Consider the following 13,105-nt stretch of genomic DNA (forward strand, 5'->3'; position numbering starts at 1 on the left):
AAGCGTTATGTTTGGGGCATATCTAACCCAGCACATCACTGAGTACCACTCTTCATATTTTCAAGCATGGTGGTGGCTGCATCATGCTATGGGTATGCTTGTCATCGGCAAGGACTAGGGATAAAAAAATAAATGGAATATAGCAATACAGGTATGCAATGCTCTGAGACTTAGCCATAAAGACTCACAGCTGTAAGGCGAAAACCTGGTTCAGTCTGCTTTCCAACAGACACTGGGAGAATAATTCACCTTTCAGCAGGACAATAACCTAAAACACAAGGCCAAATATACACACATTTACAATGGAGTTGCTTACCAAGATGACATTGAATATTCCTGAGGGGCCTAGATAGAGTTTTGACTTAAATAGGCTTGAAAATCTATGGCAAGACTTGAAAACAGCTGTCTAGCAATGATCAACAACCAACTTGACAGAGCTTGAAGAATTGAAAAAAGGAATGTGCAAATAGTGTACAATACAGGTATGCAATGCTCTGAGACTTACCCATAAAGACTCACAGCTGTAATTGTTGTTTAAGGTGATTCTAACATGTATTGACTCAGGGGTGTGAATACTTATGGAAATTACATATCTGTATTTCCTAAACAGTTATACAAATATATTTTCACTATCATTACAGGGTATTGTGTGTGTAGATGGGTGAGATAAAACATATATTTAATCTATTTTGAATTCAGGCAGTAACACAACAAAATGTGTGATAAATCAAGGGGTATTAATACTGTCTGTATTAAATTTAAATTAGCACATTTCCCATTACATACATTTACACATTTAGTCCTATGCTAATCTCACCAGGTGGCCTTGATTATTTCCTGTAACAAATTCCGTATCAGCCAATGAAAATTGTTGAAGTAGTTGACGTGTTCCAACACTTGTTCATGGAAGCGTCCTTAAATTTTTTAAACGGAAGTACTTCAGCACGCCACGTACTGATAATCAAAGCAACTACACGTATTTGACTGACTGGTCAAATTGCTCTCTGTGTGCTTAGCTCCACGTAATTGTCTCATTGTGAGAAGGGTTCGAATCTCACGTTAGTTTTTTCCCCCTTTGAACTGTACAATTACATTTATTGTGTTAGTTTGCACTGAGTAGAGACAATAACGTGTTTTTTGATACTTTAGCTGCAGTCCTATGTTGAGCTAACCTTGAGATTTAGCCAACATTAGCACACATGTCAGTTTGGGGCAAGTTGTCTCAATGACCTTGGGGCAAGTCTTCACATGTGACAACTTGCCCCAGTATACATAGACACATAGAACATGCTCAAAAAACATTGTGATATTGTGTAATCAGTTCTGATAATAGTATTAAATGTTACTGTAAATTGATTATTATATATATTATATTATAATATTTATTATAAATATTGAAATTTACATGGTTTTTAGAGTGAAGTACATCGGAAAAAAGCAAAAGAAAACTGCAAGACTGAATAGGAGAAAAAACAAGCAACAAACAAAGAAGATAGGCTTTTGAAAAATAACTATTTTTCATAAAATTGTAGTTATCTTAGCTAGCTGAATTGTTTACCAGTTGCTAAGCAGTTGCTAGGGACTCTTTTGGAAGAAGCTAGCTAGCTAACGAAGAACAACAAAGAATATCTAGTTAACAGAAGAAAAGAAAGAGAAAATCAGGACAGAAGAAAAAGGATATCAAAGTGAAACAGTTCTCTAAAGACACAAGAGACAATAATACAAGAAACAACACTTCTGTAGCTTGTCAACTATGTGTCTGTCTATCCCTGTTCTCTCCTCTCTGCACAGGCCATACAAACGCTTCACACCGCGTGGCCGCTGCCACTCCAACCTGGTGGTCCCAGCGCGCACGACCCACGTGGAGTTCCAGGTCTCCGGCAGCCTCTGGAACTGCCGGTCTGCAGCCAACAAGGCTGAGTTAATCTCAGCCTATGCTACCCTCCAGTCCCTAGACTTCCTGGCGCTGACGGAAACATGGATTACCACAGATAACACTGCTACTCCTACTGCTCTCTCTTCGTCTGCCCACGTGTTCTCGCATACCCCTAGAGCATCGAGCCAGCGGGGTGGTGGCACTGGAATCCTCATCTCTCCCAAGTGGACATTCTCTCTTTCTCCCCTGACCCATCTGTCTATCTCCTCATTTGAATTCCATGCTGTCACAGTTACCAGCCCTTTCAAGCTTAACATCCTTATCATTTATCGCCCTCCAGGTTCCCTTGGAGAGTTCATCAATGAGCTTGACGCCTTGATAAGTTCCTTTCCTGAGGATGGCTCACCTCTCACAGTTCTGGGTGACTTTAACCTCCCCACGTCTACCTTTGACTCATTCCTCTCTGCCTCCTTCTTTCCACTCCTCTCCTCTTTTGACCTCACCCTCTCACCTTCCCCCCCTACTCACAAGGCAGGCAATACGCTTGACCTCATCTTTACTAGATGCTGTTCTTCCACTAATCTCATTGCAACTCCCCTCCAAATCTCCGACCACTACTTTGTATCCTTTTCCCTCTTGCTCTCATCCAACACTTCTCACTCTGCCCCTACTCGGATGGTATTGCGCCGTCCCAACCTTCGCTCTCTCTCTCCCGCTACTCTCTCCTCTTCCATCCTATCATCTCTTCCCTCTGCTCAAACCTTCTCCAACCTATCTCCTGATTCTGCCTCCTCAACCCTCCTCTCCTCCCTTTCTGCATCCTTTGATTTTCTCTGTCCCCTATCCTCCGGGCCGGCTCGGTCCTCCCCTCCTGCTCCGTGGCTCGACGACTCACTACGAGCTCACAGAACAGGGCTCCGGGCAGCCGAGCGGAAATGGAGGAAAACTCGCCTCCCCTGCGGACCTGGCATCCTTTCACTCACTCCTCTCTACATTCTCCTCTTCTGTCTCTGCTGCTAAAGCCACTTTCTACCACTCTAAATTCCAAGCATCTGCCTCTAACCCTAGGGAAGCTCTTTGCTACCTTCTCCTCCCCTCCTGAATCCTCCTCCCCCTCCCCCTCCTCCCTCTCTGCGGATGACTTCGTCAACCATTTTGAAAAGAAGGTTGACGATATCCGATCCTCGTTTGCTAAGTCAAACGACACCGCTGGTCCTGCTCACACTGCCCTACCCTGTGCTTTGACCTCTTTCTCTCCTCTCTCTCCAGATTAAATCTCGCGTCTTGTGACGGCCGGCCGCCCAACAACCTGCCCACTTGACCCTATCCCTCCTCTCTTCTCCAGACCATTTCCGGAGACCTTCTCCCCTTCCTCACCTCGCTCATCAACTCATCCTTGACCGCTGGCTACGTCCCTTCCGTCTTCAAGAGAGCGAGAGTTGCACCCCTTCTGAAAAAACCTACACTCGATCCCTCCGATGTCAACAACTACAGACCAGTATCCCTTCTTTCTTTTCTCTCCAAAACTCTTGAACGTGCCGTCCTTGGCCAGCTCTCCTGCTATCTCTCTCAGAATGACCTTCTTGATCCTAATCAGTCAGGTTTCAAGACTGGGCATTCAACTGAGACTGCTCTTCTCTGTGTCACGGAGGCTCTCCGCACTGCTAAAGCTAACTCTCTCTCCTCTGCTCTCATACTTCTAGACCTATCTGCTGCCTTTGATACGGTGAACCATCAGATCCTCCTCTCCACCCTCTCCGAGTTGGGCATCTCCGGCGCGGCCCACGCTTGGATTGCGTCCTACCTGACAGGTCGCTCCTACCAGGTGGCGTGGCGAGAATCTGTCTCCGCACCATGCGCTCTCACCACTGGTGTCCCCCAGGGCTCTGTTCTAGGCCCTCTCCTATTCTCGCTATACACCAAGTCACTTGGCTCTGTCATATCCTCACATGGTCTCTCCTATCATTGCTATGCAGACGACACACAATTAATCTTCTCCTTTCCCCCTTCTGATAACCAGGCGGCGAATCGCATCTCTGCATGTCTGTCAGACATATCAGTGTGGATGACGGATCACCAGCTCAAGCTGAACCTCGGCAAGACGGAGCTGCTCTTCCTCCCGGGGAAGGACTGCCCGTTCCATGATCTCGCCATCACGGTTGACAACTCCCTTGTGTCCTCCTCCCAGAGTGCTAAGAACCTTGGCGTGATCCTGGACAACACCCTGTCGTTCTCCACTAACATCAAGGCGGTGACCCGATCCTGTAGGTTCATGCTCTACAACATTCGCAGAGTACGACCCTGCCTCACACAGGAAGCGGCGCAGGTCCTAATCCAGGCACTTGTCATCTCCCGTCTGGATTACTGCAACTCGCTGTTGGCTGGGCTCCCTGCCTGTGCCATTAAACCCCTACAACTCATCCAGAACGCCGCAGCCCGTCTGGTGTTCAACCTTCCCAAGTTCTCTCACGTCACCCCGCTCCTCCGCTCTCTCCACTGGCTTCCAGTTGAAGCTCGCATCCGCTACAAGACCATGGTGATTGCCTACGGAGCTGTGAAGGGAACGGCACCTCCATACCTTCAGGCTTTGATCAGGCCCTACACCCAAACAAGGGCACTGCGTTCATCCACCACTGGCCTGCTGGCCCCCCTACCTCTGAGGAAGCACAGTTCCCGCTCAGCCCAGTCAAAACTGTTCGCTGCTCTGGCACCCCAATGGTGGAACAAGCTCCCTCACAACGCCAGGACAGCGGAGTCAATCACCACCTTCCGGAGACACCTGAAACCCCACCTCTTTAAGGAATACCTAGGATAGGATAAAGTAATCCTTCTAACCCCCCCCTCTTAAAATATTTAGATGCACTATTGTAAAGTGGTTGTTCCACTGGATATCATAAGGTGAATGCACCATTTTGTAAGTCGCTCTGGATAAGAGCGTTTGCTAAATGACTTAAATGTAAATGTAATGTAAATGTAAATATATACGTATAGTTTAGAGCAGTAGACATATCCCTGGCAGGCTCTGGAGTGTGTGTGTGTGTGTGTGTGTGTGTGTGTGTGTGTGTGTGTCTACTAACACACTACATGCCTACTGTATGAGACAGTATATCCACAGTCACACACACTACTTCATACAGTGTCATGAATTTAGTGTGGTGTTATGAATTTCATTGTGGCAACAAGGATAGTAGACAGGGAGGTGGGCGTAATAAGCTGTAATGAATATGTAATTGCAATGAGGAAATGTGTTTTTGAAGGAAAGAAGGGAAGGAAGGAAAGACAAAGGGGAAGGGAAGAAAGATGGTTAGAAATGATAAAATAAAGACAATGGCAGCACACCACCTGGCATAATGTTAAAGGCAGTGAGGCAGGTGACGTTGCAGAACAAATCAATCAGGAGTACAGCGAAGGATTTTGACATAAATTACCGTACTCCGACTCTCTATTGTCAAAAGGTTACCAGAGAAGAAGTTGAAAATCAGACAGCCAGACAACCCAACGCTGTCGCTGAGAAAGCCAGGGGCCACTAACCTTGCCAGGGCAAGTAGCTTCAACAGAAAAGGCCAGCTCGGAGTGAAAGAGGAGAAGGAAACATTTTTTAATGCTTTCTTTGACAATGTAGCAGAAGTGCTACAGAGATCAGTTTGGACCAGGAGACATATGGAATGTCGATGAAACTGGGGTGACCACTGTACATAAATCTGACAAAGTGGTGGGCAGACGTGGATTCAAACAAGTAGGGTCACTGACCGCCGCTGAAAGGGGAACCCTCGTCACACTTGTCTATGCTGTCTCAGCCACCGGGAATAGTATACCTCCATATTTTATATTCCCCCGTGTCAACTTCTGCAATAATTTCCTGATCAACCGGCCACCTGGCAGCAAAGGCGGAGCAAATCCCTCTGGGTGGATGAAAGATGTGCACATTGTTGATCTCATGAAACATTTCATTGAGCATACGAAGTACTCAAACCACGAGTCTCATCTGTCCATTGATGGACTCAATTATGTCAAAGCAAATGGCATAATTATGCTGTCATTCCCACCCCATTGCTCTCATCAGCTTTAACGCTTAGACAGGTCTACAGGCCGCTAAAGAGGCACATCAAAACCACGTGTGATGCCTGAATGAGGAACAATACCGGGAAGACAATCGCCTATCTTCTGGCTGCAACCACATTGAACATTCAGGCTGGCTTTAGGGTGGCTGGGGTACAACCTTACAACAGGGATGTATTTCTGGAAACCGAGTTTGCGCCATCCTACGTTACATATCGCCTCATTCAGAACCCAACCCTACCAAGCCCCAGCACCAACCCTGCCCTGCCAGGCCCCAGCAACATTCCATCCCTGCCAGGCCCCAGCACCAACCTGCCAGGCCCCAGCAACATTTCAGCCCTGCCAGGCCCCAGCACCAACCTGCCAGGCCCCAGCACACCATTCCAGCCCTGCCTAGCATGAGCTCAGACACAGGGAGGGAAGGGGGGAGTCAAAATCTGGATAGAACAAGAAGGCAGCTAAAAAAAGAAAAATCGTAAAAGAGTCATCAGATGAAGAGGAGTGCTCGTCTGTGGAGCCATTTTCTAACAGCCTTCCTAAGGAGACTTGGGTGAAGTGTGTGAGATGCAACAAATGGGCCCATGATGCTTGCACCTCAGGCCAGGCAATTTATGTGTGCCAGAACTGTGACTCTGAAAATGAGTCTGATTAATCAGATATGGATGTATGTTGTATAGGCTGTTACAAAAATGTGCATTAGTGTGTTTAAACACCACCTCTGGTTTGTTAACTTCCTTAAATGTTTAAAGTATTATCTGCAACATTACGTTCCATTCCGGTTCCAACAATTACCGTGGTCTTGACATTTAATTAATGTGTGCTCTGCCAGCATTATTGTTTTGATTGAAAGGCATGATTTGCCAGACTCTCTAGTAGAGGTCGACCAATTAATCGGAATGGCCGATTTAATTAGGGCCGATTTCAAGTTTTCATAACAATCGGTAATCGTATTTTTGGACACCGATTTGCCGCTTTTTTTTGTATTTATTTAGAAAAAAATGACCAAACTTTTTTTTTTTTTTTTTTTTTTTTACACCTTTATTTAACTAGGCAAGTCAGTTAAGAACACATTCTTATTTTCAATGACGGCCTAGGAACGGTGGGTTAACTGCCTTGTTCAGGCGAGGAACGACAGCTTTTTACCTTGTCAGCTTGGGGATTCAATCTTGCAACCTTACGGTTAACTAGTCCAATGGTCTAACCACCTGCTTTACATTGCACTCCACGAGGAGCCTGCCTGTTACGCAAATGCAGTAAGAAGCCAAGGTAAGTTGCTAGCTAGCATTAAACTTATCTTATAAAAACAATCAATCAATCAATCATAATCACTAGTTAACTACACATGGTTGATGATATTACTAGTTTATCGAGCCTGTCCTGCGTTGCATATAATCGATGCGGTGCGCATTCGCAAAAAAGGATTGTCATTGCGCCAACGTGTACCTAACCATAAACATCAATGTCTTTCTTAAAATCAATACACAAGTATATATTTTTAAACCTGCATATTTAGTTAATATTGCCTGTTAACATACATTTATTTTAACTAGGGAAAATGTGTCACCTCAGAGTCAGGGTATATGTAGCAGTTTGGGCCGCCTGGCTCGTTGCGAACTGTGTGAAGACTATTTCTTCCTAACAAAGACAGCCAACTTCGCCAAACGGTGGATGATTTAACAAAAGCGCATTTGCGAAAAAAGCACAATCGTTGCACGACTGTACCTAACCATAAACATCAATGCCTTTCTTAAAATCAATACACAGAAGTATATATTTTTAAACCTGCATATTTAGCTAAAAGAAATCCAGGTTAGCAGGCAATATAAACCAGGTGAAATTGTGTCACTTCTCTTGCGTTCATTGCACGCAGAGTCAGGGTATATGCAACAGTTTGGGCCGCCTGGCTCGTTGAGAACTAATTTGCCAGAATTTTACGTAATTATGACATAACATTGAAGGTTGTGCAATGTAACAGGAATATTTAGACTTAGGGATGCCACCCGTTAGATATCGGTTCCGTATTTCACTGAAAAAATAAACGTTCGGTTTTCGAGATGGTAGTTTCCGGATTAGCCCATATTAATGACCTAAGGCTCGTATTTCTGTGTGTTTATTATATTCTAATTAAGTCTATGATTTGATATTTGATAGAGCAGTCTGACTGAGCAGTGGTAGGCACCAGCAGGCTCGTAAGCATTCATTCAAACAGCACTTTTGTGTGTTTTGCCAGCAGCTCTTCAAGCATTGCGCTGTTTATGACTTCAAGCCTATCAACTCCCAAGATTAGGCTGGTGTAACTGATGTGAAATGGCTAGCTAGTTAGCAGGGTGCGCGCTAATAGCGTTTCAAACGTCACTCGCTCTGAGACTTGGAGTAGTTGTTCCCCTTGCTCTGCATGGGTAACGCTGCTTCGAGGGTGGCTGTTGTCGATGTGTTCCTGGTTCGAGCCCAGGTAGGAGCGAGGAGAGGGACGGAAGCTATACTTTTACACTGGCAATACTAAAGTGCTTATAAGAACATTGAATAGTCAAAGGTATATGAAATACAAATCGTATAGAGAGAAATAGTCCTATAATAACTACAACCTAAAACTTCTTACCTGGGAATATTGAAGACTCATGTTAAAAGGAACCACCAGCTTTCATATGTTCTCATGTTCTGAGCAAGGAATTGAAACGTTAGCTTTCTTACATGGCACATATTGCACTTTTACTTTCTTCTCCAACACTTTGTTTTTGCATTATTTAAACCAAATTGAACATGTTTCATTATTTATTTGAGGCTAAATTGATTTTATTGATGTATTATATTAAGTTAAAATAAGTGTTCATTCAGTATTGTTGTAATTGTCATTATTACAAATAAATATCTAAAAAAAAAATGTCCGATTAATCGGTAGCGGCTTTTTTGGGCCTCCAATAATCGGTATTGGCGTTGAAAAATCATAATCGGTCGACCTCTAGGCATGATTGTTTTTATCTAGAGTTCTTTAATGAAGTTGAATTTTGTTTTGAATTTGAAATTTAAAATCAATATTCACAATTAATTAGTTGTGTTCTTATTTGTTGATAATCCAATGTGACAATTTACCCGAAGTAGTGTGACAATTTAACCGCTGATGGGGCAAATTGTCACAAGTGCACACTCTCTATTTAACGGTCTACAACTCCGTACTAAAATAAGATATTAAGATGTAATGAATACAAAATATGTGCCCAAGACTTCCGTCTTTCATTTCGTAGGAGATTTATACCATTGTGATGTATTGTGCCCAGTAAATGTTAGACAGCATGAAAAGTGTGACGACATACCTCGCTCTCCCCTATAGGCTATATTACATAGACGTGTAGGCCTACACCTACATGTACAACATTTTAAATGCGTTATTCTAATCATCCACTTCTTCACATGTGCGTGGACCAGCAGTGAACTGTGTTTTCCTTAACAAAAATGCTTGAAGCGAGCGGTACTTGAACCCGCGGTTAATGAACACTGTCGTTCACGAGTCAGCCGCTTTAGCGGTGTTTGTCACTTGAAACGCAATGGTCGTTACTGTACACGACAGCTATTTGACAAGTCCATGAGGCCCTTCTACTTTTTTGCAACGATGTACGATCAACTTAAATGTTGTATAGGCCTTTATCGTTTCTCCGTAAAAGCACTTGATGTATGTGAAACGGATCAACAAAAAGTAAAAGTAAGGATACTTTAATAGAAAATTATTCAAGTTAAAGTTACCCAGTAAAATACTTTTAGACTTTTACTCTTGTATTTAGTTTTAAATGTACTTAAGTACAGGGGTGGAAAAAGTATTCAACTGTCATACTTGAGTAAAAGTAGATGCTATAGATCAAATTCCTTATATTATGCAAAGCAGACAGCACCATTTTTTTGTTTAAAAAATTTACGAACAGCCAGGGGCACACTCCAACACTCTGACATCATTTACAAACTCAGTATTTGCGTTAAGTGAGTCCACCAGATCAGAGGCAGTAGGGATGACAACATATTATATCGATAGGTGCGTGAATTGGACCATATTGCTTTCCTGTTTAAGCAATCAAAATGTAACCAGTACTTTTGGGTGTCAGGGAAAATGTATCGGAATAAAAACTACATTATTTTCATAAGGAATGTAGTGGAGTAAAAGTTGTCAAAAATATAAATGGTAAAGTACAGATACTCCCAAAAAGTACTTAAGTAGTACTTCAAAGTATTTTTCCAGTGGTATAAAGTAACTATGGCATTCTATTTTTAGCTGATATGGGGGAGTGAATACATTCAAGGAGCATATTACACTGGGATAATGTTGTAGGTTACGCTGGCAAGTAAATAATATTTGCCAGGGGATATTATTTAATTATAAATTTGATTATTTCCCATGAGGGAGATGTGGGAAGCTAAAAGGCTAGCTTGCTTGCTGTTTTTAGTCCCGCTACAGTAGCAGCAAGCTGCTAGCGGAGTAGGCAACTGGCAGGTACAAAATGGGGTAATGTAAAGCAAACCTAAACTTTCATTACATGTAGCTGTGTCATCTAAAATATAGATCCCAGACAATATTAAAGAATGGGACGAGTAGACAAAGTGAATACAAGTCAGTGCTTGCGTCTGAAGAAGTTTGTAGGATTTTACATACAATATATGTTGATAGAATGAGACTGTTGCTGTACTTCCAGGTAATGCCCTTGCTTCCGGTACCACTGAAGGCCCCAGTATTCAGTCAGGCAGCTTGAAGAAGATGTGACACCAGCCAGGCCCATGTCACAGCATGCAGTGGCCTGATGGGGAGATAAATAAATGCATAATGTACCTTTCATCACCAAAGCCATGTTAGCATTCACTGCACATGTTGCTGAACAATTCAACCCTTTTGTTAGTGAGTAAATGTTTTTTGGGGGGTATTGCCATCTACAATATTCTATTTTTATTGGAACATTTTACCAAATATAACTTGTGTTAAACACTACATGGGGGAGGGTATGTCATGCAGTGGAGTTGAATTAGTCATATTTTGAGTTTCATGGTGTTAAAACGTCTAAATAACAACAATAACGGTAAACATGGAAATTGTTCTTGGTCACTGTTTACTACTTCTTCTTATGTGGTGTTTTAGGGAGGACTACACTGGAAACAGTGTATTGCCGCCCACTTCCTGGATTCAGGAAATAAAAAAGGTGACATCCAAAACGTAAAAAGGGAAATAAACTAAAACTTTTAATCCACTCACAGTCAGTACTCATGCAGCTCTTCACCCATTACATCTTTCATTCCCAAGACGTGTCCAGCTGCAGATACGAGGATATCATAGAGATAGATAAAAGGACTCATCATGGATATAACCCGTTTTAGCACAGACATTTTCATTGAGGGCTTCCACCAATTTAAAGTAGTCAACAGGGTGGAGATTACTATGGGTTGTAGCCTCATTGGAACTGCCCATACTGTCTTAGACGCTGTAATGGCACAGATATAAAGATGAGTCCTCTATCTCTATGGATAATATCACTCTTTCTTGAGTTCTTATCCACTCCTGCAGTGCAGTTCATCACCATAGCAATAAATGCCCAAATAATATAATTTCTTTAAGACAAGGGTATCTGGATCCTGCACTTTGCAAACTGCACCCAAATCACTGGACTGTGGTGTCTCCATGGTAACCGAACCACTAGAAATTGTTGAACTTTTCTTGCTGCTTCAGCATAGGAGACACGCTGAACAGCTCTTATCCTAGTAATCTAGGCCTCCTTCACCCTTACAGGACATTCAGGGAACTCCTGTGCATGCTTCCCACCACAATTGCGACATTCAACGTCATCTTCCACAGTAAAATAATTACTCAAGTCATACTCAATGCAAACACAGGCTAACTCACATATCCCATCTTGACATGTGTAGGGAGCGACTCCTCATCAAAAAAACAGTAACAGACGTACTATATCCTCTCTCCATTGAACATACGAGGCAATCGTCAAGCCCCAACTACACTACATGACCAAAAGTATGTGGACCCCTTGAGGTCAGGGCTCTGTGCAGGCCAGTCAAGTTCTTCCACAAATCAGTTCGTCAAATTTCTGCCCTGCTAGAGCTGCCCCGGTCAAACTGTAAGTGCTGTTGTGAAGTGGAAATGTCTAGGAGCAACAACGGCTCAGCCGCGAAGTGGTAGGCCACACAAGGTCACAGAACGGTGGTACGCTAAAAACCTCCCGCCATTCTCTCCCACTGTTTACTTCCGTTTACACTGAGGAGAAGGATGTTATTGGTTGGCATCATAGCTCAAAGGGTGTTGTGAAATGAAAAATGTATGCGCGCTGTTCTTTGAAATACGTTACTGCTTACTACATTACACATCAAATCTCCTATGATCAGTATCTTTCAAGTTGAGAGCATATTTGTTTAGAAAGAACAGTGTGTCAGCAAGAATAGAGTAGAAAATAATAGAATGACTTTATTCCATCTACATCACCCCAGTAAGGTAAATATTAAAACTGTCCTTGTTTTAGCCTAGGTTTACTGTCTCTCTAAAAACATGTATTTACTCAAGCCTGTTTCAAATGACAGGTTAACAAAGGGTTAATGACCTTCTTACCCCAAGACACTTCACATGATAACTAAACTCAGCAAAAAAAAGAAACGTCCTCTCACTGTCAACTGCGTTTATTTTTAGCAAACTTACAAATATTTACACGTTATGAACATAACAGGATTCAACAACTGAGACAAACTGAGCAAGTTCCACAGACATGTGACTAACAGAAATGGAATAATGTGTCCCTGAACAAAGGGGGGGGGGGGTCAAAATCAAAAGTAACAGTCAGTATCTGGTGTGGCCACCAGCTGCATTAAGTACTGCAGTGCATCTCCTCCTCATGGACTGCACCAGATTTTCCAGTTCTTGCTGTGAGATGTTACCCCACTCTTCCACGAAGGCACCTGCAAGTTCCCGGACATTTCTGGGGGGAATGGCCCTAGCCCTCACCCTCCGATCTAACAGGTCCCAGACGTGCTCAATGGCATTGAGATCCGGGCTCTTAGCTGGCCATGGCAGAACACTGACATTCATGTCTTTCAGGAAATCACGCACAGAACGAGTAGTATGGCTGGTGGCATTGTCATGCTGGAGGGTCATGTCAGGATGAGACTGCAGGAAGGGTACCACATGAGGGAGGAGGA

This window comes from Salmo salar, chromosome ssa04 (assembly GCF_905237065.1).
Source record: "Salmo salar chromosome ssa04, Ssal_v3.1, whole genome shotgun sequence".
NCBI classification, from domain to species: domain Eukaryota; kingdom Metazoa; phylum Chordata; class Actinopteri; order Salmoniformes; family Salmonidae; genus Salmo; species Salmo salar.